The 27,430-nt window shown below is 43.0% G+C and overlaps 1 protein-coding gene across 1 annotated transcript in view; it reads right to left on the bottom strand.

Annotated features, from left to right (window-relative positions):
- Positions 1-27,090, bottom strand: part of LOC142208541 (sodium channel protein type 4 subunit alpha-like) — a 137,662-nt gene extending 110,572 nt beyond the window's left edge. The window contains exon 1 of the mRNA XM_075277133.1: positions 26,985-27,090. The gene's annotated coding sequence lies outside the window, so the exon portion shown is untranslated. The remainder of the gene's footprint in view (positions 1-26,984) is intronic.
- Between the last annotated feature and the right edge of the window lie 340 nt (positions 27,091-27,430).

Below are 27,430 nucleotides of genomic sequence, written 5' to 3'. Positions count from 1 at the left end.
AAATGATTGCAATCAGAAATTCTTTGGTATTATTATCTTTATTTAATTTGTCTTCAATGCAAAACCACAAAAAGAATTGTTAAAGCCAAATTGGATATAATTCCAAACATAAAAAAGGGGGTGGACAAAAGTATTGGCACTGTTTGAAAAATCATGTGATGCTTCTCTAATTTGTGTAATTAGCAGCACCTGTTACTTACCTGAGGCACCTAACAGGTGGTGGCAATAACTAAATCCCACTTGCAGCCAGTTGAAATGGATTAAAGTTGACTCAACCTCTGTCCTATGTCCTTGTGTGTACCACATTGAGCATGGAGAAAAGAAAGAAGACCAAAGAACTGTCTGAAGACTTGAGAAGCAAAATTGTGAGGAAGCATGAGCAATCTCAAGGCTACAAGTCCATCTACAAAGACCTGAATGTTCCTGTGTCTACCATGCGCAGTGTTATCAAGAAGTTTAAAGCCCATGGCACTGTGGCTAAACTCCCTAGATGTGGACGGAAAAGAAAAATTGCCGAGAGATTTCAACGCAAGATTGTGCGGATGGTGGATAAAGAACCTCGACTAACATCCAAACAAGTTCAAGCTGCCCTGCAGTCTGAGGGTACAACAGTGTCAACCCGTACTATCCATCGGCGTCTGAATGAAAAGTGACTGTATGGTAGGATACCCAGGAAGACCCCACTTCTTACCCAGAGACATAAAAAAGCCAGGCTGGAGTTTGCCAAAACCTACCTGAGAAAGCCAAAAATGTTTTGGAAGAATGTTCTCTGGTCAGTTGAGACAAAAGTAGAGCTTTTTGGGAAAAGGCATCAACATAGAGTTTACAGGGAAGAAAAAGAGGCCTTCAAAGAAAAGAACACGGTCCCTACATTCAAACATGGCGGAGGTTCCCTTATGTTTTTGGGTTGCTTTGCTGCCTCTGGCACTGGACTGCTTGACCGTGTGCATGGCATTATGAAGTCTGAAAACTACCAACAAATTTTGCAGCATAATGTAGGGCCCAGTGTGAGAAAACTGGGTCTCCCTCAGGGGTCATGGGTCTTCCAGCAGGACAATGACCCAAAACACACTTCAAAACGCACTAGAAAATGGTTTGAGAGAAAGCACTGGAGACTTGTAAAGTGGCAGCAATGAGTCCAGACCTGAATCCCATAGAACACCTGTGGAGAGATCTCTTGATGGCAGTTTGGAGAAGGCCCCCTTCAAATCTCAGGGACCTGGAGCAGTTTGCCAAAGAAGAATGGTCTAAAATTCCAACAGAGCATTGTAAGAAACTCATTGATGGTTACCGGAAGCGGTTGTCCGCAGTTATTTTGTGTAAAGGTTGTGCTACCAAGTATTAGGCTGAGGGGGCCAATACTTCTGTCCAGCCCATTTTTGGAGTTTTGTGTAAAATGATCAATGATTTGCCTGAATTTTTTTTCATTCTCTTTTGTGTTTTTTCATTGCAAGCAAAATAAATAAAGATATTAATACCAAAGAGTTTGTGCTTGCAATTATTTTCTGGAAGAAACTGAGTATTATCTGACAGAATTGCAGGGGTGCCAATACTTTTGGCCAACACTGTAAGTGGTTTACACCAAATGGAGCTTGGACATGACCAGAAACAGTAAATCACAACAAATCACAACAACACATTACACTTTTCCCATTTTTCCATAGATCCCATTTCTATAAGAGATAAAGTATAACTTTACACTGCCACATGTCTGCGCTCTTACTGAAGTCATCTAAAAACGGACCTCATGTAATAATTCTACTATAAATATAGCTTCATTTCCAGACGTGTCACAATTTTCTTGGAATAAACAACATCATAACAGCAGTCATGTAGCAACTCCTGCTGAATATTGGGGTCTACTCCTTATAATGTATGCTACATGTTTTATGGCACAGCTGCAGTCTCCTGTTAGCAGCTGATCTCTACAGGTCTGACTCCTAGTATCGCAGCGTATAATATTTTATGAGCTAAGATGTTGCTAAAAGGTACAGATGCAGCACTGTTTAACTTGACTTTCTGCAGCGTGATAACTTTCTGTGTCATGATATATTTTCACAGATATTAATACTGTATTGCAAAATCATATACAACCAGTGGATATTTTTTCAATCCTGGAAACCACTTTAAACTAATGGGTTTCACCTTTTATAGCATGTCTTCTTTAATATCTAGAATGCAAGTCGTATGCTGGATATACGTTTCAGATTTGTTTCTTGCTCCTCGGATCCTCCTTAGTGCATGACCTCTTGTTCTAGTACTTGAACTCGGAGAGAAATTGCACAGATCAGATATCGTTTTGGTTGCTAGAACACTGAGATATGTTTTCCCACTTCTGTGGCCAATATTCTCACCATACTTCTATTCTAAAAGGTTGCTGAGTATATTAATATTGAAGTCCCAGTTGCCACAGGTCATTGTTTTTTTCATCTAAAATGTCATTTTATTTTGTCGGTAAGGCGAAGGTGCCATGATGTGGACACGCAGCGTTTTTTTGTTGCAGATTTTGCTGTGTTTTTATGAGCCAAAGTCAGGAGTGACTCGAAAAGGAATGGGAAAAATAAAGGAAGTTCTTACATGTTTCCTTTTCTGTTGCAGATTTTGTTGCGTTTTTTTGAGCCAAAACCGGGAGTGGATTGAGCAGACGATAGAAGTATAAAAACTTCCTGTATATTTCCCATTTCTTTTGTAGCCTTTCTTGGTTTTGGCTCAAAAAAAACGCAACAAAATCTGCAACAAAAAAAGCTGCGGCTGAGGCCCCACATTGTAGATGCACAGCTTTTTCAGCTTTTTTCAGCTAAGTCAAGGGTGGCTTAAAAAGGAAAGGGAAATATAAAGGAAGCACTTTGGCTTAAGGCCCCGCGTAGCGTCCCACAGTAAAAATAAAAACGCATTGAATCGCATTTCTTCTCATAAGGTTCTGCACAGAAAGTTCGCAAAGGTTTCCTCCGCCGCCATTTCGATAGGTATAATTGACATGTTACGATTTCCAAAACCAGGACAGTTTTAGAGATCAAAGTGTGTCTACTGTCCATATTTTACTGCAAATTGGGGATTTGCTAGGACTGTGACTGTAAAATGCCGCTTTCGTTTCCGTGTTTACTCCACGTAGGGTCCTGGCCTTAGACCCTTCTTTTAAATCCACTCCTGACGTTGGCTAAAAAAACCCGTAGCAAAATCTTCAATAAAAAACGCTGTGTTACCGCAATGTGGGACTTTAGCCTAAATCCCATTGTTTTCATTGGGAGTCAGTAACATACACCCTTTGCTACTTTATTCAGTATGTGGAACAATGTGGTCACTTTTGGAGAGATTACTAAATCTGCCAAACACCAATAGGTTCCATATGATTAGAAGGCTACAAGAAGACAAAAATAAACATGTCAAAATCCAAACATGTTTTTGACATGTTTCTGCACCAGGTTTAATTCTGCTTTCATAAAACACTGAACATCCTCCACTTTCCTGTTTGATCCACTTCTGCAGTGTTGGACTGAGATACCTTGGACCTACTAGATAAAATCATTCTGGGGGCCCACCCTCCAACAACCCCTAGGAAATAGACCAAAGTACCCTTCATATTTGGGTGCCTTGTAAGATAATCCTTTAATAGTCCCACTGTGGGGAAATTTCAGTGTGTTACAGCAGCATGGTAATACAGATATTGGACTATTATTGTGTTACAGCTTGGGCCCAATGGAGGATTCTGCTACTCTGGTTGGCCAGTCCAACATTGCACTTCTGTGAGGCAGATTTACCAATCTTGTCTAATATTTACACTTTAGAACGTCATTGATCAAAGTGGTCAGTCATAAAAATACCATGAACTATTTGTGACAGCCGATGGCAGACTGCAGACATATAGTAGTCAATTACTGCTACATGATTGTCAGTGGCTTTCAGCCTTTGCAATGCAAAGCTTCCTGGAAAACCATGGCTTGGCATATTAGGGTAAGTTTATTTTTTGGTCCGGAAAAAAAACGTGTAGCCGCGGCTGAAAGTCGGTGCACTGCCCTGGCATCCAGTCGCGCACTCCGCTCCGGATTAGGCCCAATGGAGGGAGGAGGGAGTGTCTTCAGGCCGAATTGCGAGGCTAAACGGCCTGAAGAATGAGCATCTCACTTCTGATTTCAATGGGAGTCGTCTTTTTGGTCAGGATTTTGAGGCAAATACGGCCTCAAAATCCTGACCAAAAAACCTCTGTGAACTTACCCTTGGGGAGTTTTTTGTTGCATGTTGGGCCACTGTGGGATGTGTGCAGGGGACATCCTGCAGTGGATCTAACATGGCTGTACCCTCAAACTCGTAATAAATGTGGTGCAAGTATAATGGTGTATGGCAGTTTTTTTGGGGGTTTTTAACCTCAAATTGAGACAGAATTCGGATGCATATAGGTTAGTAACACATATCTGTCCCAAACTCCCACATACACAAGTCCTTATAGTTGATAGAGAGGAATAAGCCTTGGCCAGAATCCATAGGCAATGACTTTTCTGCAAAGAAAATCCAAAATCCCTGAAAATCTGTTATCAGGGAGGGTGTGTTGGTCCCTATGACAATCTTGTAATGTGTATGGGCATCTTTAGTTTCTGACAACACATAAAATGTATAGAGGGAGATGCATACTGTAATGTGCACCAAAAAAAAAAAAAAAATACATGCTGTGTGCCATATTTATCAAGCATTTTAGACACATTTTAGACAGTTTAATGACTTGATCTTGATCAAAAAGAGCAATATTTAAGATGTAACACTGTGTGCTAAAAACGAATCTTCAAAACTGCACAAAAATCTTGGCACATCTTTGACTGATATAAAGCCAACTAATACACAGTTATGCTAGACAGTCTATCAATATGCCAGATAAATCACAGAGCATTAGACACTTTGGTAAATCTGGTGCATATTAAATCTGTCTAGTTGTCATCAGTAACTTTATAATAGGAAATGCCATAAGCAGCAGCAGGAGTAAAGGCTTATTCACATGACAGTGAATAACGGATGTATGATGGCTGCTTTTGCAATATCCATCATACGTCTGTTTTCAGTACACAATTTATTCAATCCAGTGTGTGTTTTTCACAGCATTAAAAATTCGACATGCATTATCTTTGTCCATATAATACCATGACATTGACAAACCATGTGAATAAACTTATTGTATTTCATGGGCTCTATGTTGGCCATGTGACGGCTATTTCAAAAACAGACATTGCAAGGCCATTATTCACTGTCATGTGAATAAGCACTGCCCATGCACTTGAGCTGACATATATGGCCATTTTTCACTGTCAATAGGTCCATGAAAAGTGGCACATTCGTGTCCATAAGGCCTAAGTCTACAGTCTATAATGATACCAAGCACCATTCCTGGCTACAATACCTACAGCAAAAGTCACTCGTCTGTGGTTCTACTGAACTGAGCTTAGAGCATCATACACAAGTGGCTATAGGTTACACCAGCTGGCAACTGGTATTTCCTCAAGCACATTTCAGCTCCAGTTTTTGATCCGAGTCCACAAGGGAAGCTAACGCTCTTTATAAAACAAATGTCCTTTATTGCCGAATAGATACACTCAAGGTAAAAACACAAAGTGACAGCTTTTAGTGCTGTCTGGGGCACAGGGGGTAGCAGTTGCACCAAAACCCTTGCGTTTGAGTTGAAAGGCCTTTCTGCTACAAACCCCCCCCCCACACACACACCAGTATAATAAATGGCACATTGTAGGCCGTGTAATACATTTTGCATTGAGGCCTAGGAGCATACTGTTACATCTGTACCAGAGGCAGTCCATATATAAAATACAGTAACATGTTTTGTAACTAATTTGCTGCCAACATGCATAACATTTCTAATATATCACATGGTGTATCATTTAAAGAACAGACTAAAAACCACTCATTTCATTTAAGGTAATACTCTGCATCTTGGATGTGAAAATGGACGAATTGATTCATTTGTAATGGCTATTGTGCATTCATTTCCATTAATCCATGTTGCATCTGTTTTTAATGACTGATAAAAACAAATTTTATTGGCACTTTTTTTACCCAACCCACTAATCCATTTTTTACAGATGAAATTCAGGGATCAATTCACTTTTAACTGACCATTTTTATGTCGTCAAAGAACCCAGACATGGATACACTTCATTCTCTCTCATTGTCATGTGAATGGTCATGTCAGTAAGCCTTGACAGTGTATTATTTGTGAATTGAAGTGCAATATTATTTGAGCTCTATGTGTCAGTATTAGGTTATATACACGCAATATTTATTGCAGAAAATTTCAATAATTCTTCATTTAGATAAATGGGACATTTGCTGAAATGTCTGGGAGAAATCTGCCACTTAAAAGTGTAGCCTAATGTGGTCTCTTCAAGGCAGTATTAGTTGGCTATTGCATAATATGTTGCTACTTGGACTTGGCCCTGTCCTCTTTATACCTCACTCAAATTCAGCATCTTCCATACCACCTCCTCACTGTGCCTGCTTTCTGTAGTTATCCCTTAAATTACTGCTCTGGGACTCCTCCTGTTCTCCATCTACACCCTTGCCTTGACCAACTCATAGAAACCTATGGTTTTCAATACCATTGTTACGCTGATGACAGATATGTTTCTCTGGCGCAGACATGACAAGGGCATTGCCAAGTCGTCACTTTCTTAAATAAAACCAAGAGACAGTATCGGAATAAATCGGTCACCGCAGCCGTTCTTTATTAATAACATACAAACATAAATTAAACATCTTTAATCTAAAGTGCCAAAACCCCTGTTAACTCTAACTTCCAAAAACTACCATAATCATAATGTCCGACAAAGGAGGTCCTCAAAGCCCCAAACCCATTAAATCCAGAATGTATCCCTATGTATATTTCATATATACATATATCCTCCCAATTTTGCACCAGGAGTATTACCCCCAGCCATAGGCCACCAGCTCGGGGGCACCTTAACATCTTAAATTTCATGGTGCTCGCTATCCTTGCTATATATCCAAATTAAATTCAACCCAACTTACCAAAATGGCCTTGAGGAGTCCAGCCCCTACCGTGGGGCCCTCCCCACCACAACCATTTCTTAATCTCCAGCTTCGAGGACCCTCTGCCCAGCTACTGCGACAATAATTCCTTAACATGAAATCCAAACAATAAACAAAAAAGGGGGGTGGGTTGGTGACTGGTTGGGGGCTGTTAATCTGTCCATCTTTCCCCCTGACTGACACCAATGTTCCCGCTCAAAGCTTTTATACCTCACTCCCCCCCTTCTCTTCTTCCCCCCTTGTCATCGCACACTCTCATCTCAGCTTACACTAACGGCCACTGTTAACCCTTTCCTTGCCATTGTCTTTCTCCTCCTATCATCCCTGTCTTGTAGGCCTACCTTTTAAAGGCATAGCCTTTCTAGTCTGGCCTTTCTGGACCACTTTGTTGCCCAAAGTTCTAGCGTACCTAGCAGCCGTAACCTCCTTTCCCTCCTTCTTCTTTCTCAAACTCAACATGGAGAAAATGAAGTTCATCATCTTCTCTCCACCTTGCACAGTCTCCCTACGTGACCCCTCTGTCCAAATGAATGGTGCCACACATTTGCCTGGAGGTGACGTGTGATTCTACCATATCCTTCAAGACTCACATCTAAGCACTCAACACATCCTGCCACCTCCAATTCAAGAATATTATTAAATCTGCTCCTTGCTCACCCCTTACACTAATGCTAATCCATGCCCTTTTGCTTGCCTCATTAAACTACCGTAACACCCTCCCAGGAAATGCCCTTGCCCCTCAAGAGGACTCTGAAGACTTATCTCTTCATGGGACTTACAACCTTCAATAGCCATCACACTACCATCTGAGCAGCTTCTATCCTCATCGACTGTCTCTATCCACCTTTCCTCATAGATTGTTAGCTCTTGTCGACAGGACCCTTTATCCTACTGACCAGATTATCACTGTTAGGCCTTGTTCACATCTGCGTTTTGTATTCTGTTCGGGGAGACCCTCAGAAACGTAATAATACTACTTAGTGGCCCCGAGGGATGTAGTAATACTCGCTAGTTGCCACCAGGCAAGTAATAATCTTCTTCAGTAGTCCCCAAATCTTTTTATTAGGTGTCTGGGAGCCAGTGGGGAGCATTAAAAAAATAAAAATCAGCATTTCAGCATTGAATTACATGGTCACATGTGCGGTCCTATTCCTGTCTTATTTTGCGGCCCTTGCTTCAATGGCTCCTATTCATTTAATGAAAGGGGCCGCAGAAGCACCGCCAGTGCATGGGTGGCACATGGGTGACATCCGAGTGTCCCCCATGCACCGGCCAAACCTTTAATTAATGGGTGACTGAAAGAGCATCTGCAAACAACCTTAGACTAGATTCACATGACCAAGGTGAAAAATGACCATGAAAAACACATTTTTCATGACCATCTTACACCTGAGGGACATCTGTTATCATAAATCCCCCATACATTTCAATATATTGAGGGATCCATGAAAACGGACAAAAATAGGACATGACCTATACGGTCATACGAATAGCCCCCATTCACTGACATTGAATATAATGCTGCCGTGTGATATCCGTCGCCTAACTCTTCAAAGAGAGGATCTGTAAGCAGCGGCTAAGTGTGTATTATAAGTCATATTGTACCCCCTCCTATATTTTATAAAAAGTATAAGGTTTCTGTGACTTGTACGAGTAAACTTAGCTTCCTTTCTTGGTTCTACTTTGTAACGGTACTCCTTGGTCACTTTTTTGGTAAACTATTTGGTCATACCTATAAATTTATAGAAGTGAACATTATCTCTTATAAAACACTGGTTGTTACACATAACCCTAATAAAGTATATATATATATATATATATATATATATATATATATACACACACACACACACACACACACACATATATAACAATGTGATACTTATACCAGCAGAAATATAACTATCCCTATATCCAATTTTCTATATATTTTTCAATCATAGGCCATGTGTCATGTTCATGAACAAATGAACAAAGCAGGAATCACCACAGTGTGACTGGTGGCAGGCCTTTCCACAAAGCTGCAACAATAATTCATAAATCAATATATGATTTGGTCTTCATTATGTTAGAACTAGAAAACAGTTTTCTGCGGGCTTACAAATTAGAAAAAATGTATTACCTGGCAAAACTGAGAAGACGGATCACATTATTAGAAGCAGTTTAGACAGTTTGACAACTTTTTCAATTCCTTTTAAATGACTCCTTTATATCAAGCATAAACGTTGCGGCAACTTTGCTTCATAACATTTTCTACTGCTTTTTTGCAGATCTATATGTTTCCCTGGTTACAGACTACAAACAAACTGGGGCAGAGGAAATGTTCTGCTTCCATTATACCTATATAACCGCTGGCATTTTCGTAAGTATCATTGACATGTTACGTCTCCACTACGTGTATTTTTCAGCAATGTGTGGATGGGATAAATGTATAAAAATATAAGATAGCTCAATGAAACAGATATAATGGGTCACATTTATCAATGTGTTTGCGCCTTAATTTGGTGTGTGCTGAACCTTTTTTGCAGCTTTTTTCACTGATACGCCAGAATTATGAAGTGTTTGTGCCTTTTTTGTACATTAGAATTCCCAATCTGACACTGTGATTTTGGCGAGAAAAGTAGGCCTGACTGCTTTAGGCGCATAATAAGACACAAAATTACACCACTCTGGGAGTCGCCTACGAAATACTGCAGACTACAGGACACACACAAAACTGAGCAAAGTTAGCAGACTTACAGTTACATCATATAAATCATATTCAAATCCTAAAATGCATCACCAACTCAAGTGCATAGTGGCAGGGTGCAGGTTGCATTAAGAATGCAGAGCAGAGTCGCCGCTGGCGGGGAGCAAAGGGTGTGGCAGACCTGGCCAAACTCTTCTTTTAAGAATTGCCTTTTCTTTTTGGATTTTGTGGACCAAGTTCAATCAGAGGAGTTCTCTTCCTGGGGTAGCTGTGGTAGCAGCTGCTACAGTGCCCAGGACATTAGGGGGCCCGGCGGCAGCTACTACTACTGCAGATTTTTTTTTTTAAATAGGCCGTCATTCGTTGGAGTAACTCCAGCAGGTAATGGGCCCTATTTACTTACCGATCCTGGCTCCTGCTCACGGTCACTTGAACTTCCCTTCTGCGGAGGCAGATGTGATCAGGAGAGTGATCGGTAAGTGAGGCCGCGGGCCCATGAACCCCAGAACCACTATCATTATACTCAGGGGTCTTTTCAGGCCCTCGAGTATAATGATCGGATGGCCAGGAGAGATAAGGGAACATAAAAAGCACTGTTACTTACCTCTTCTGGCTCTGGTAGGCTTCAGGCCTACTTGTGTGACGTCCCAGATGTCACGTGAGCTGGGTCCTGTGTCATTAATGTGTTGCGATGCAAGCCCTGGCTCAAGTGACGTCCGGCCCATCATTGAAGATGGCCAGCATCTGCAGGGAGTGCGCTGGAGCCAGGGAGAGGTAAGTAAAAGTGTTTTATATGTTTGTATCCTCCCCCAGGTCTCCGATTATTATACTCTGGGGTCTGTAAAGACCCCTGAGTATAATAATTGTTCATGGGTGGTCCACTAAGGAGCATAATTTTGTGTGAAAGGGCAACTATCAGGAATAATACTGTGTGCAGGGGCCACTATGGGAATAATACTGTGTGCAGGGGCCACTATGGGATATAATACTGTGTGCAGGGGCCACTATGGGATATAATACTATGCGCAGGGGTCACTATGGGGCATAGTAGTGCATGCAGGAATGTGGGGGGGTTGGGGTCTTCGGTGGGGGAGTCATGGGGGGGTCTCCATTCCTAGTTACGCCACTGCACTTTTCATTGGACAAGCTGAATGGATTTGAAGACAATTTGTCTGATCCAGAGAAGTCACTTGTTCCTGCTTCTATAAACACTATTCTGTTTTATGTCTGCGCCGTATTTATTATGTAGTTGTGCCTTTTTGATAAATTCTGATCATTGCAAACATCTGAAAAAGAAGTCGCAAGACACATGGCGACAACATGTGCATGGAATTTATCCACAGCTTACGCTCAATTAGTAAATCATGCCAGAAATTGAAAGGGGAACAAAAGGTGCAACTGCATATAATTTTGAGGAAAAGAGGAGCGATTGTTAGATAACCCCCTAGGAATGTGAATAATCAATTCTCTCGGATTTACATAGATTTTAGACACATTATTAGACTAAGGCCCCACTTAGAAAATCACAGTTAGAAAATGCAGCAGAAAAATGCATCGCTTTTTTAATTTCCCTATTAAATATATACTGAAAACCCTCACAATTCCACAGCTAAAATTGACATGCTGGGTTAATTAGATTAGACTTTTCTTAACCTTAAAAAGGATGTGAGTCTCATCTTGGAATACCTTAACATGTTCTTGAGCATGCTTTCTTAGAATTGAATAAACACAGGAGAAGAAGTATCAGTGCTAGGATTGAGTGATCGGAATCGGGAAAGATCGGATCCTGATCAGCGATCAAGCAAATTTCACGATCGCGATTGGCTGGAAAATGACCGAAAATCGGATTTAAAAATGATCCTGAAATCTCAAGATCGGCTCAACCCTACTCATGTATATATCATAAATAGGGTTGAGCGATCGAGATCGGGAAAGATCGGATCCCGATTGGTGATCGAGCAAATTTCACAATCGCGCTGGAAAATGATCGAAAATCGGATTTTAAAAATGATTCTGAAATCTCAAGATCAGCTCAACTCTAATCAGTGCAGAAGGTTTACATGGAAATTTCATCATTTTATTCACCCATTTTCAAAAGGCAACATATTAGATCCTCCATAGAACCACAAAGTGAAACACTGCTAATACCTGTATAAATACTCTCCCACATTAATCAATGAGTAGAGATGAGCGAACACTAAAATGTTCGAGGTTCGAAATTCGATTCGAACAGCCGCTCAATGTTCGTGTGTTCGAACGGGTTTCGAACCCCATTATAGTCTATGGGGAACAGATACTCGTTAAGGGGGAAACCCAAATCCGTGTCTGGAGGGTCACCAAGTCCACTATGACACCCCAGGAAATGATGCCAACACCTCTGGAATGACACTGGGACAGCAGGGGAAGCATGTCTGGGGGCATCTAACACACCAAAGACCCTCTATTACCCCAACATCACAGCCTAACAACTACACACTTTACACACTCAATACCACCTCTCTGACAGTAGGAAAACACCTTGAAACATGTGTATTTGGCACTTGCAGTGAGGAGAGCTTGTCACCAGCAGTGAATTTGGCCCTTGTAGTAAGTTGAGGTTGGCACCAACATTTGTTTTGAAAATCAGGGTGGATTGAGCCTCTAACCAGCAGAGTTTGGGCAAATTCATGGTGGAGGGAGCCTCTAAAAACCCCAGTTTGGACCAATTCATGGTGGAGGGAGCCTCTAAAAACCCCAGTTTGGACCAATTCATGGTGGAGGGAGCCTCTAAAAACCCCAGTTTGGACCAATTCATGATGGAGGGAGCCTCTAAACAGCCCAGTTTGGGCAAATTCATGGTGGAGGGAGCCTCTAAAAACCCCCAGTTTGGACCAATTCATGGTGGAGGGAGCCTCTAAAAAACCCAGTTTGGACCAATTCATGGTGGAGGGAGCCTCTAAACAGCCCAGTTTGGGCAAATTCATGGTGGAGGGAGCCTCTAAACAGCCCAGTTTGGGCAAATTCATGGTGGAGGGAGCCTCTAAAAACCCCAGTTTGGACCAATTCATGGTGGAGGGAGCCTCTAAAAACCCCAGTTTGGACCAATTCATGGTGGAGGGAGCCTCTAAAAACCCCAGTTTGGACCAATTCATGATGGAGGGAGCCTCTAAACAGCCCAGTTTGGGCAAATTCATGGTGGAGGGAGCCTCTAAAAACCCCCAGTTTGGACCAATTCATGGTGGAGGGAGCCTCTAAAAACCCCAGTTTGGACCAATTCATGGTGGAGGGAGCCTCTAAACAGCTCAGTTTGGGCAAATTCATGGTGGAGGGAGCCTCTAAACAGCCCAGTTTGGGCAAATTCATGGTGGAGGGAGCCTCTAAAAACCCCAGTTTGGACCAATTCATGGTGGAGGGAGCCTCTAAAAACCCCAGTTTGGACCAATTCATGGTGGAGGGAGCCTCTAAACAGCCCAGTTTGGACCAATTCATGGTGGAGGGAGCCTCTAAAAACCCCAGTTTGGACCAATTCATGATGGAGGGAGCCTCTAAACAGCCCAGTTTGGGCAAATTCATGGTGGAGGGAGCCTCTAACCAGCCCAGTTTGGACCAATTAATGGTGGAGGGAGCCTCTAAAAACCCCAGTTTGGACCAATTCATGATGGAGGGAGCCTCTAAACAGCCCAGTTTGGACCAATTCATGGTGGAGAGAGCCTCTAAAAACCCCAGTTTGGACCAATTCATGGTGGAGGGAGCCTCTAAACAGGCCAGTTTGGGCAAATTCATGGTGGAGGGAGCCTCTAAACAGCCCAGTTTGGGCAAATTCATGGTGGAGGGAGCCTCTAACCAGCCCAGTTTGGACCAATTCATGGTGGAGGGAGCCTCTAAAAACCCCAGTTTGGACCAATTCATGGTGGAGGGAGCCTCTAAACAGCCCAGTTTGGACCAATTCATGGTGGAGGGAGCCTCTAAAAACCCCAGTTTGGACCAATTCATGGTGGAGGGAGCCGCTAAACAGCCCAGTTTGGACCAATTCATGGTGGAGGGAGCCTCTAACCAGCAGAGTTGGTGGAAATCAGGGTGGAGGGAGCCTCTAACCAGCAGAGTTGTGGGAAAGCAGGGTGGAGGGAGCCTCTAACCAGCAGAGTTGGTGGAAATCAGGGTGGAGGGAGCCTCTAACCAGCAGAGTTGTGGGAAAGCAGGGTGGAGGGAGCCTCTAACCAGCAGAGTTGTGGGAAAGCAGGGTGGAGGGAGCCTCTAACCAGCAGAGTTGTGGGAAAGCAGGGTGGAGGGAGCCTCTAACCAGCAGAGTTGGTGGAAATCAGGGTGGAGGGAGCCTCTAACCAGCAGAGTTGGGGGAAATCAGGGTGGAGGGAGCCTAGTATTAGCAGAATTGTGCAACGCTTATGGTGGATGAGTATGAGGATGCGGAGGAATTGGAGAGGTTGAGTACAGACATGGAGTTTCATGTTGGGGTGCTTTACACAGGTGGGCCCAAAAATGAAGGCTCTATCCAGTGGTGGTTCATTTTTATCAAAGTGAGCTGGTCGGCACTCTCAGCTGACAGACGGGTGCGCTTGTCAGTGATGATGCCACCGGCTGCACTGAACACCCTCTCAGATAGGACGCTGGCGGCAGGACAGGACAGCACCTCCAAGGCATATAGGGCAAGTTCAAGCCACAGGTCCAACTTCGACACCCAATACGTGTAGGGTGCAGAGGGGTCGGAGAGGACAGGGCTGTGGTCGGAAAGGTATTCCCGCAACATGCGCCTATACTTCTCATGCCTGGTGACACTAGGACCCTCCGTGGCGGCACTTTGGCGAGGGGGTGCCATCAAGGTGTCCCAGACCTTAGACAGTGTGCCCCTCGTTTGTGTGGACCGGTGAGAACTTGGTTGCCTACTGGAGGAACTGCCCTCCCTGCCGCCAACGTCACATGCTGGAAACATCTCCATCATATTCTGCACCAATTGCCTGTGGCAAGCATTGATGCGATTGGCCCTCCCCTCTACCGGAATAAAAGACGAGATGTTGTTTTTATACCGGGGGTCAATGACTCCTCTGGCCCCACCGGAAAGTTCAATCTCCATTTCCTCCTCATCCTCCATGTCTACCCATCCGCGCTGCAACAATGGGACGATTCGAAGTTGCCCGGAAGCCTCCTGTATCACCATCACATCATCGGACAACTCTTCTTCCTCCTCCTCCTCCTCCTCCATTAAACGCAGTGAAGCGGACAGATGTGTGGACCTACTCTCCAGCTGTGATGGATCGGATGCTATCCCTAACTCCTCTGTGTGATCTGAGTTATCCCTGATGTCAATCAGGGATTCTCTCAGAACACACAAGAGCGGGATTGTAAGGCTCACCATCGCATCCTCAGAGCTCACCCTCCTTGTGGACTCCTCAAAGACCCATAGGATGTCACAAAGGTCTCTCATCCATGGCCACTCATGGATGTGAAACTGAGGCAGCTGACTTTGTGGCACCCTAGGGTTTTGTAGCTGGTATTCCATCAAAGGTCTCTGCTGCTCAACCACTCTATTCAACATCTGAAACGTTGAGTTCCAGCGTGTGGGGACGTTGCACAAAAGCCGGTGTTGTGGCACATGCAGGCGTTGCTGGAGAGATTTTAAGCTAGCAGCGGCTACTGTCGACTTGCGAAAGTGGGCGCACATGCGCCGCACTTTCACCAGTAGCTCTGGAACATTGGGGTAGCTCTTTAGGAAACGTTGCACCACTAGGTTGAAGACGTGGGCCAGGCATGGAACATGTTGGAGTCCGGCAAGCTCCAGAGCTGCTACCAGGTTCCGGCTGTTATCACAAACGACCATGCCTGGGCCCAGGTGCAGCGGCTCAAACCATATTGCCGTCTCATCGAGGAGGGCATCCCTCACCTTGGAGGCAGTGTGCTGTCTGTCCCCCAAGCTGATCAGCTTCAGCACAGCCTGCTGACGTCTACCAACGCCAGTGCTGCAACGTTTCCAACTCGTAGCTGGGGTCAATCTAACAGCGGAGGAGGAGGCGGTGGCGGAGGAGGAGGCGGTAGAGGAGGAGGAGGAGGGGGGTGTTCTTCTCGTGTCCCTGCCAGGAATGTTAGGCGGGGAGACGAGGTACACCGGGCCAGTTTGGGAAGCAGTCCCAGCCTCAACTACATTCACCCAGTGTGCCGTCAGTGAAATGTAGCGTCCCTGTCCGCATGCACTTGTCCACGCGTCGGTGGTCAAGTGGACCTTTGTGCAAAGCGCGGAACTAAGGGCCCGCCTGATGTTGAGTGACACGTGCTGGTGCAAGGCGGGGACGGCACATCGGGAGAAGTAGTGACGACTAGGGACGGCATAGTGAGGTGCCGCAGTTGCCATCAGGTCCAGGAAGGCGGGAGTTTCAACAAGCCGGAACGCCAACATCTCCTGGGCCAGCAGTTTAGCGATGTTGGCGTTCAAGGCTTGCGCGTGTGGGTGGTTAGCAGTGTATTTCTGCCGCCGCTCCAATGTCTGAGAGATGGTGGGTTGTTGTAAAGAAGCGCCTGATGGTGCCTTTGATGGTGCAGGAGAAGGAGATAAGACAGGAACAGGGGAGGATGAGGGAGAAGTCAACAAAGTGGCGGAGGCAGATGAAGTGGTGTCCTGGCTCGTCCTCTGGAGTGCATCGCCAGCACAGTCAGCAGTGGCAGTGGCAGAGGCAGAGGCAGTGGCAGAGGCAGTGGCAGTGGCGTGAACGGCAGGCGGCCTTTGTCCTGCCGTTGCTGCCTGCCACTGATTCCAGTGCTTGGATTCCAAATGACGGCGCATTGAAGTGGTGGACAGGTTGCTCTTCTCAGAGCCCCTAATCAATTTCGAGAGGCAAATTGTGCAGACAACACTATATCTGTCCTCGGCGCATTCCTTGAAAAAACTCCACACCTTCGAGAAACGTGCCCTCGAGGTGGGAGTTTTTCGGGGCTGGGTACGAACTGGAACATCTTGGGAGATTCCGGGTGTGGCCTGGCTTCGCCTAAGCTGCTGACCTCTGCCTCTGCCTCTAGCTACCCTTTTTGGTGCTGCACCTGCCTCAACATCCACACTACTTTCCCCGCTTGACATCCCCCCTGTCCAGGTCGGGTCAGTGTCCTCATCATCCACCACTTCCTCTTCCAACTCCTGTCTCATCTCCTCCTCCCGCACAATGCGCCGGTCAACTGGATGCCCTGACGGCAACTGCGTCACATCATCGTCGATGAGGGTGGGTTGCTGGTCATCCACCACCAAATCGAACGGAGATGGAGGAGACTCTAGTGTTTTAGCTCTGGACACAGATGCTCCTCTGTTAAGTTCGTGGAATCGTGACGTGGAGAGGCAGGTTGAGGGACAATGAAAGGAGCGGAGAACAGCTCTGGGGAGCAGGGACAGTTGGGGTTATTGTTCTGTGAAGCTTGGGAAATTTGGGAGGAAGGAGGACAAGACTGTTGGGTAATAGGAGGAGAGGAGGCAGAGTCTGACTGGCTGCTGGACAATGTGCTGTAAGCGTTCTCTGACAGCCATTGCAAGACCTGTTCCTGGTTCTCGGGCCTACTAAGGTTTGTACCCTGCAGTTTAGTTAATGTGGCAAGCAACCCTGGCACTGTGGAGTGGCGCAATGCTTGCTGCCCCACAGGAGTAGGCACGGGACGCCCTGTGGCTTCACTGCTACCTTGCTCCCCAGAACCATTCCCCCGACCTCGCCCACGGCCTCGTCCACGTCCCTTTCCGGGAGCCTTGCGCATTTTGAATTCCCAGTTAGAAATTGGCACTATATACCAGTAGCAAAAATTGTGGGTGCACGTAACCCCAATATATTCTTTGAATTCCCAGTCAGACAATGGCACTATATACCAGTAGCAAGAAATGAGGGTATTTATAACCCCAATATATTCTTTGAATTCCCAGTCAGACAATGGCACTATATACCAGTAGCAAGAAATGAGGGTATTTGTAACCCCAATATATTCTTTGAATTCCCAGTCAGACAATGGCACTATATACCAGTAGCAAGAAATGAGGGTATTTGTAACCCCAATATATTCTTTGAATTCCCAGTCAGACAATGGCACTATATACCAGTAGCAAAAATTGTGGGTGCACGTAACCCCAATATATTCTTTGAATTACCAGTCAGAAACTGGCACTATATGGCAGTAGCAAGAAATGAGGGTATTTATAACCCCAATATATTCTTTGAATTCCCAGTCAGACAATGGCACTATATACCAGTAGCAAGAAATGAGGGTATTTGTAACCCCAATATATTCTTTGAATTCCCAGTCAGACAAAGGCACTATATACCAGTAGCAAGAAATGAGGGTATTTGTAACTCCAATATATTCTTTGAATTCCCAGTCAGACAATGGCACTATATACCAGTAGCAAAAATTGTGGGTGCACGTAACCCCAATATATTCTTTGAATTACCAGTCAGAAACTGGCACTATATGGCAGTAGCAAGAAATGAGGGTATTTGTAACCCCAATATATTCTTTGAATTCCCAGTCAGACAATGGCACTATATACCAGTAGCAAGAAATGAGGGTATTTATAACCCCAATATATTCTTTGAATTCCCAGTCAGACAATGGCACTATATACCAGTAGCAAGAAATGAGGGTATTTATAACCCCAATATATTCTTTGAATTACCAGTCAGAAACTGGCACTATATGGCAGTAGCAAGAAATGAGGGTATTTGTAACCCCAATATATTCTTTGAATTCCCAGTCAGACAATGGCACTATATACCAGTAGCAAGAAATGAGGGTATTTGTAACCCCAATATATTCTTTGAATTCCCAGTCAGACAATGGCACTATATACCAGTAGCAAAAATTGTGGGTGCACGTAACCCCAATATATTCTTTGAATTACCAGTCAGAAACTGGCACTATATGGCAGTAGCAAGAAATGAGGGTATTTGTAACCCCAATATATTCTTTGAATTCCCAGTCAGACAATGGCACTATATACCAGTAGCAAGAAATGAGGGTATTTATAACCCCAATATATTCTTTGAATTACCAGTCAGAAACTGGCACTATATGGCAGTAGCAAGAAATGAGGGTATTTATAACCCCAATATATTCTTTGAATTCCCAGTCAGACAATGGCACTATATACCAGTAGCAAGAAATGAGGGTATTTGTAACCCCAATATATTCTTTGAATTCCCAGTCAGACAATGGCACTATATACCAGTAGCAAGAAATGAGGGTATTTGTAACCCCAATATATTCTTTGAATTCCCAGTCAGACAATGGCACTATATACCAGTAGCAAGAAATGAGGGTATTTGTAACCCCAATATATTCTTTGAATTCCCAGTCAGACAATGGCACTATATACCAGTAGCAAGAAATGAGGGTATTTGTAACTCCAATATATTCTTTGAATTCCCAGTCAGACAATGGCACTATATACCAGTAGCAAAAATTGTGGGTGCACGTAACCCCAATATATTCTTTGAATTACCAGTCAGAAACTGGCACTATATGGCAGTAGCAAGAAATGAGGGTATTTGTAACCCCAATATATTCTTTGAATTCCCAGTCAGACAATGGCACTATATACCAGTAGCAAGAAATGAGGGTATTTATAACCCCAATATATTCTTTGAATTACCAGTCAGAAACTGGCACTATATGGCAGTAGCAAGAAATGAGGGTATTTGTAACCCCAATATATTCTTTGAATTCCCAGTCAGACAATTTCACTATATACCAGTAGCAAGAAATGAGGGTATTTATAACCCCAATATATTCTTTGAATTCCCAGTCAGACAATGGCACTATATACCAGTAGCAAGAAATGAGGGTATTTATAACCCCAATATATTCTTTGAATTCCCAGTCAGACAATGGCACTATATACCAGTAGCAAGAAATGAGGGTATTTGTAACCCCAATATATTCTTTGAATTCCCAGTCAGACAATGGCACTATATACCAGTAGCAAGAAATGAGGGTATTTGTAACCCCAATATATTCTTTGAATTCCCAGTCAGACAATGGCACTATATACCAGTAGCAAGAAATGAGGGTATTTGTAACCCCAATATATTCTTTGAATTCCCAGTGAGACAATGGCACTATATACCAGTAGCAAAAATTGTGGGTGCACGTAACCCCAATATATTCTTTGAATTACCAGTCAGAAACTGGCACTATATGGCAGTAGCAAGAAATGAGGGTATTTGTAACCCCAATATATTCTTTGAATTCCCAGTGAGACAATGGCACTATATACCAGTAGCAAAAATTGTGTGTGCACGTAACCCCAATATATTCTTTGAATTACCAGTCAGAAACTGGCACTATATGGCAGTAGCAAGAAATGAGGGTATTTGTAACCCCAATATATTCTTTGAATTCCCAGTCAGACAATGGCACTATATACCAGTAGCAAGAAATGAGGGTATTTGTAACCCCAATATATTCTTTGAATTCCCAGTCAGACAATGGCACTATATACCAGTAGCAAGAAATGAGGGTATTTGTAACCCCAATATATTCTTTGAATTCTCAGTCAGACAATGGCACTATATACCAGTAGCAAAAATTGTGGGTGCACGTAACCCCAATATATTCTTTGAATTCCCAGTGAGACAATGGAACTATATACCAGTAGCAAAAATTGTGGGTGCACGTAACCCCAATATATTTTTTGAATTACCAGTCAGAAACTGGCACTATATGGCAGTAGCAAGAAATGAGGGTATTTGTAACCCCAATATATTCTTTGAATTCCCAGTCAGACAATGGCACTATATACCAGTAGCAAGAAATGAGGGTATTTGTAACCCCAATATATTCTTTGAATTCCCAGTCAGACAATGGCACTATATACCAGTAGCAAGAAATGAGGGTATTTGTAACTCCAATATATTCTTTGAATTCCCAGTCAGACAATGGCACTATATACCAGTAGCAAAAATTGTGGGTGCACGTAACCCCAATATATTCTTTGAATTACCAGTCAGAAACTGGCACTATATGGCAGTAGCAAGAAATGAGGGTATTTGTAACCCCAATATATTCTTTGAATTCCCAGTCAGACAATGGCACTATATACCAGTAGCAAGAAATGAGGGTATTTATAACCCCAATATATTCTTTGAATTACCAGTCAGAAACTGGCACTATATGGCAGTAGCAAGAAATGAGGGTATTTGTAACCCCAATATATTCTTTGAATTCCCAGTCAGACAATTTCACTATATACCAGTAGCAAGAAATGAGGGTATTTATAACCCCAATATATTCTTTGAATTCCCAGTCAGACAATGGCACTATATACCAGTAGCAAGAAATGAGGGTATTTATAACCCCAATATATTCTTTGAATTCCCAGTCAGACAATGGCACTATATACCAGTAGCAAGAAATGAGGGTATTTGTAACCCCAATATATTCTTTGAATTCCCAGTCAGACAATGGCACTATATACCAGTAGCAAGAAATGAGGGTATTTGTAACCCCAATATATTCTTTGAATTCCCAGTCAGACAATGGCACTATATACCAGTAGCAAGAAATGAGGGTATTTGTAACCCCAATATATTCTTTGAATTCCCAGTGAGACAATGGCACTATATACCAGTAGCAAAAATTGTGGGTGCACGTAACCCCAATATATTCTTTGAATTACCAGTCAGAAACTGGCACTATATGGCAGTAGCAAGAAATGAGGGTATTTGTAACCCCAATATATTCTTTGAATTCCCAGTGAGACAATGGCACTATATACCAGTAGCAAAAATTGTGTGTGCACGTAACCCCAATATATTCTTTGAATTACCAGTCAGAAACTGGCACTATATGGCAGTAGCAAGAAATGAGGGTATTTGTAACCCCAATATATTCTTTGAATTCCCAGTCAGACAATGGCACTATATACCAGTAGCAAGAAATGAGGGTATTTGTAACCCCAATATATTCTTTGAATTCCCAGTCAGACAATGGCACTATATACCAGTAGCAAGAAATGAGGGTATTTGTAACCCCAATATATTCTTTGAATTCTCAGTCAGACAATGGCACTATATACCAGTAGCAAAAATTGTGGGTGCACGTAACCCCAATATATTCTTTGAATTCCCAGTGAGACAATGGAACTATATACCAGTAGCAAAAATTGTGGGTGCACGTAACCCCAATATATTTTTTGAATTACCAGTCAGAAACTGGCACTATATGGCAGTAGCAAGAAATGAGGGTATTTGTAACCCCAATATATTCTTTGAATTCCCAGTCAGACAATGGCACTATATACCAGTAGCAAAAATTGTGGGTGCACGTAACCCCAATATATTCTTTGAATTACCAGTCAGAAACTGGCACTATATGGCAGTAGCAAGAAATGAGGGTATTTGTAACCCCAATATATTCTTTGAATTCCCAGTCAGACAATGGCACTATATACCAGTAGCAAAAATTGTGGGTGCACGTAACCCCAATATATTCTTTGAATTACCAGTCAGAAACTGGCACTATATGGCAGTAGCAAGAAATGAGGGTATTTGTAACCCCAATATATTCTTTGAATTCCCAGTCAGACAATGGCACTATATACCAGTAGCAAGAAATGAGGGTATTTATAACCCCAATATATTCTTTGAATTCCCAGTCAGACAATGGCACTATATACCAGTAGCAAGAAATGAGGGTATTTATAACCCCAATATATTCTTTGAATTCCCAGTCAGACAATGGCACTATATACCAGTAGCAAGAAATGAGGGTATTTGTAACCCCAATATATTCTTTGAATTCCCAGTCAGACAATGGCACTATATACCAGTAGCAAGAAATGAGGGTATTTGTAACCCCAATATATTCTTTGAATTCCCAGTCAGACAATGGCACTATATACCAGTAGCAAGAAATGAGGGTATTTGTAACCCCAATATATTCTTTGAATTCCCAGTCAGACAATGGCACTATATACCAGTAGCAAGAAATGAGGGTATTTGTAACCCCAATATATTCTTTGAATTACCAGTCAGACAATGGCACTATATACCAGTAGCAAGAAATGAGGGTATTTGTAACCCCAATATATTCTTTGAATTCCCAGTCAGACAATGGCACTATATACCAGTAGCAAGAAATGAGGGTATTTATAACCCCAATATATTCTTTGAATTACCAGTCAGAAACTGGCACTATATGGCAGTAGCAAGAAATGAGGGTATTTGTAACCCCAATATATTCTTTGAATTCCCAGTCAGACAATGGCACTATATACCAGTAGCAAGAAATGAGGGTATTTATAACCCCAATATATTCTTTGAATTCCCAGTCAGACAATGGCACTATATACCAGTAGCAAGAAATGAGGGTATTTATAACCCCAATATATTCTTTGAATTACCAGTCAGAAACTGGCACTATATACCAGTAGCAAGAAATGAGGGTATTTGTAACCCCAATATATTCTTTGAATTCCCAGTCAGACAATGGCACTATATACCAGTAGCAAGAAATGAGGGTATTTATAACCCCAATATATTCTTTGAATTCCCAGTCAGACAATGGCACTATATACCAGTAGCAAAAATTGTGGGTGCACGTAACCCCAATATATTCTTTGAATTCCCAGTCAGACAATGGCACTATATGGCAGTAGCAAAAATAGTGGGTGTATACTGTATAGCCCCAATTCTATTGCTAGGGGACTTGCAGTGTATTTCTGGGGTGAAGGTGGGGGGGCACACCGTTGGAACGGGTATCGGGGGTATATATCGGGTATACGGGAATACACTGTCAGTGTATTCCATTCAGGATCCTGGGAAAGCTGGGTTGCGGCGATTGAGCCCGTCAGTGCCACGTTACACTGACAAGCTTCTCCCTGGAATTGAAGTTATATGTAAGCCCAATATATTCTTTGAATTCCCAGTGAGACAATGGCACTATATGGCAGTATCAAAAATAGTGGGTGTATATAGCCCCAATTCTATTGCTAGGGGACTTGCAGGGTATTTCTGGGGTGAAGGTGGGGGGGCACACCGTTGGAACGGGTATCGGGGGTATATATCGGGTATACGGGAATACACTGACAGTGTATTCCATTCAGGATCCTGGGAAAGCTGGGTTGCGGCGATTGAGCCCGTCAGTGCCACGTTACACTGACAAGCTTCTCCCTGGAATTTAGCTCTTATAAGAGCTGTTGGTTGTCTTCTCCTTCCTATCCTAGCCTGTCCCTGCCTACCCAGAATCTAACCCCTAGCTAAATGGATGGAAACCTCCGTCCCCGGTGAATTGCAAGCTCAGAATGACGCGAAGCTGGGCGTCGCTGTTCTTTTAAATTAGAGGTCACATGTTTTCGGCAGCCAATGGGTTTTGCCTACTTTTTTCAACGTCACCGGTGTCGTAGTTCCTGTCCCACCTACCCTGCGCTGTTATTGGAGCAAAAAAGGCGCCAGGGAAGGTGGGAGGGGAATCGAGTAATGGCGCACTTTACCACGCGGTGTTCGATTCGATTCGAACATGCCGAACAGCCTAATATCCGATCGAACATGAGTTCGATAGAACACTGTTCGCTCATCTCTATCAATGAGTAATGCAATAGTAATATAATTAATCAAAAAATGAGTGACTGGTGCATATGTTCGTCACAAAGGGAAAGATAAAACATGTATATGTAAACTACATGTTTCTATATGTATATGAAGTGATGCTTGAGATACTTCATGGGATTTTAAAGGGTTTTACTGGGTATAGCTGGAAGGTAGGGAGCATAGATAATGCTAGAAGTTGGGCTGGTTTCAGATGACCGTGTGTTAAAGGGACCATGAATTAAAGGTACAGGTGCACACGGGACACACATGGATGTCACTCGTGGCTGCCCATGCACTGGTCATGCTTCCACAACTTCTTTTATTAAATGAATAGAATCCTCCAAAACAAAGGCTGCAAAATAGGACAGAAATAAATCCTGTTCTATATTTTGCAGCCCGGACTGTCGGCCTGCACACGTGACTGTGTAATTCACGGTCAAGTGTATGGGCCGTAGAAATGAATGGGAAAGTGTGCTATCTAGGAAGCACACGGATATCACACTGATCATGGCCACGGTCATCTGCAAGGGGCCTAAGGGTGCATTCACATGGAGTAATGTGCCACGTGACCTGGCACGTATACGCCGTGGGAGATTTTGAGCGCCGTATATGCTCCCATTGATTTCTATGGGAGCCTGGAACGTATACGCCGCAATATTTTGCGGCCGTGATTATTTTGATAACGCGGCGTATACGATCCAGGCTCCCATGGAAATCAATGGGAGCGTATACGGCACTCAAAATCTCACACGGCGTATACGTGCCAGGTCACGCGGCACGTTACTCCGTGTGAATGCATCCTAACTCTCCCGGCAAAGGCGCAAGCCGGTTAATCTGGCCAACACACGGACCAGCCGAAACTCGGTCATGTGAATGTGCCCTTACACTAGGCAGTATAACAAGGCACCAGATTTATCACTGAGCTTAAGCCAGAGTGAAAAATCTGCTGGAGTTTAAGACTTTACACGACAGTGACGTTTTTGATGACTGTATATGTCTGTCTTTAACAGCCGTTTTTGATGGGTGAGTGCCATCAGTTTTACATCAGGTTGTAACTGTCAGTGGAAAAAAAGCGGATGAATTTCATTGCTTTTACTTTTTTGACCCAACCCACCAATCCGTTTTAGATCAGTTAAAAATTAATCCATCAATTTTTATTGGGTCTGTGTATCCATGAAATTGGACAAAGATAGAGCATGTCAGTTTTTATGACAGTCATTGAAAATGGTCAGTTATAAAAAGCTATGTGAATAGACACATTGCAACCAATGTGTTCTGAAATGGGGCATGCAACATACCCAGCCACAAACAGTTCTTTGCCGATTATAGTACGGGACAGCATATTGTTGGAAGGTAGGGACTCCTAGCAGCATAGATAACTATGATACGTGCAGTCCTGCTTCTGGCATAAGGTGCAGGCTGGTAAATACAGAACACACATGGACGCAGTTTCTCTGGTGAATGATGTTAGGTCTGTCTAAGCTAAGTTTGCACTGTCTAAATCATAGACAAAATGGGGCTGATTTGTTAAGACTGGAGTTTTGTACGACAGTCTTAACAAAGGGCTTGACAGAAGCAAGGCATGCCTGATTTACCAAGCGGGTCCGGCCTTTAATACATCATAATATACCATGCCTGCAATTTCATACAAAGGTTTTTTTTCTCTATTAAATCAAGTTTGTATCATGCAAAAAAATGATTTTAGAATTCTGCAATGGAGTCAGAATTCCTATAATACAGTGCTCTATGGTGGCACCATATGGCAGCATAAGAAATGCTCATAAACTATTGCCTGATATATTCATAATGAATCAAAGTCTGGAAAGTCAGAAGTTGTTTACTATGACAGTCCCAGCCCCTCCCATCTTGACGACTACTTTGTTGCCATAAATCAAGTCCTGTCTCTTTAATGTCAAAAACTTGGCTGGCGGTAGAAGTTCTGTTACGTATTTTCCATGCCCATCTTGTTACCATATTTCTCCTTGTAAGATCTCCTACACAGACCACTCTCCATATTTAATCATCCTCGCATATGTTACATTTTTGACCCTGTATTTTCCTTCAGCTGAACTACAGAAACAGCCAATTGACCACAAAACATCCTATACAAAGCTATTCTGTTAGTGGCATGAATGGTATACTGATACCTTCGGCAACCGAGAACCCTGAACTGCAGTATCTACCTTTGCATATTATCCAGATATTCCTGTTCTTAGTTGGTATACGGAAGATCCTTGAACCTTATTTCTAACATATTGCTCATTATAGGAATATGAAACCTAAAAAGCAAATGTATGTCATATGGAAAAAAATCAACTGGTGGGAATTATGTTTTATGAACATCTCATCCATGAGACAAATGTCTCAGACCTGAGGCAAATGCTTACAAATGTCTCACAGTATACAATGACGATATGGCTAAGAAACTTGTCAATACATTTATTTCTAAAACAAGCAGCACTCCTCAAGAAAACGTATGAAAAATGGCTAAAACTGTTTTTAGAATAATAGTAGTTCCCATATTCATGGACCGACCATAGTACTTCTCAATAGAGTACTATCTATACATGTGCCCACTGTCTTCTTGGCTCTTATCAGTATATAGCATATGAATTACTGCATGGAAGTGTATACAAGTATTTTCTGTGAATTCGTCTCTAGTTGAGTGCCAGAAGATGGACAAGACAGATAATTGGAAAAATGGGATTTACCTTGTCAGATGCACATGAGAAATCTCCAAGAGAGAAGTTTTGTGGCAGAGACTATTCCCAAGTGCGAGAGTGTCGGCCAGAGAGTCCTCACAAGACAGCTGCAGCTGATGTCAGATGATCACGCCTGAAATCTGAGTATCTAACAAACTCTTCAGGTAAAACTTGCCTCTCTCGGGTTTCGGACATTAATTCCCTACTTGGCCAATGATATGACATGCAACTATGTGCAGGGAGCAGGGCTGTGTGGACAATATTGCTGTGTGTCTGGCCATATTATTCTGCTGAGCCCTGTGGGCATGCAAACCAGGCTTTCTATAATAAGTTGTGCACAGGACACTTCAGTGGACGTGGAGAATATAAGATTTCTTGTGCAGTTGAATCTAGTTTTGAAGTTGCCACTGGGAACGATATTGATGTTCAACATGGCCACTTTTAGGCAACTTCTA

The sequence above is a fragment of the Leptodactylus fuscus genome, chromosome 6 (genome assembly GCF_031893055.1).
Source record: "Leptodactylus fuscus isolate aLepFus1 chromosome 6, aLepFus1.hap2, whole genome shotgun sequence".
Classification (NCBI taxonomy): Eukaryota; Metazoa; Chordata; class Amphibia; order Anura; family Leptodactylidae; genus Leptodactylus; species Leptodactylus fuscus.
This window is presented reverse-complemented; position numbering and strand designations above follow the sequence as displayed.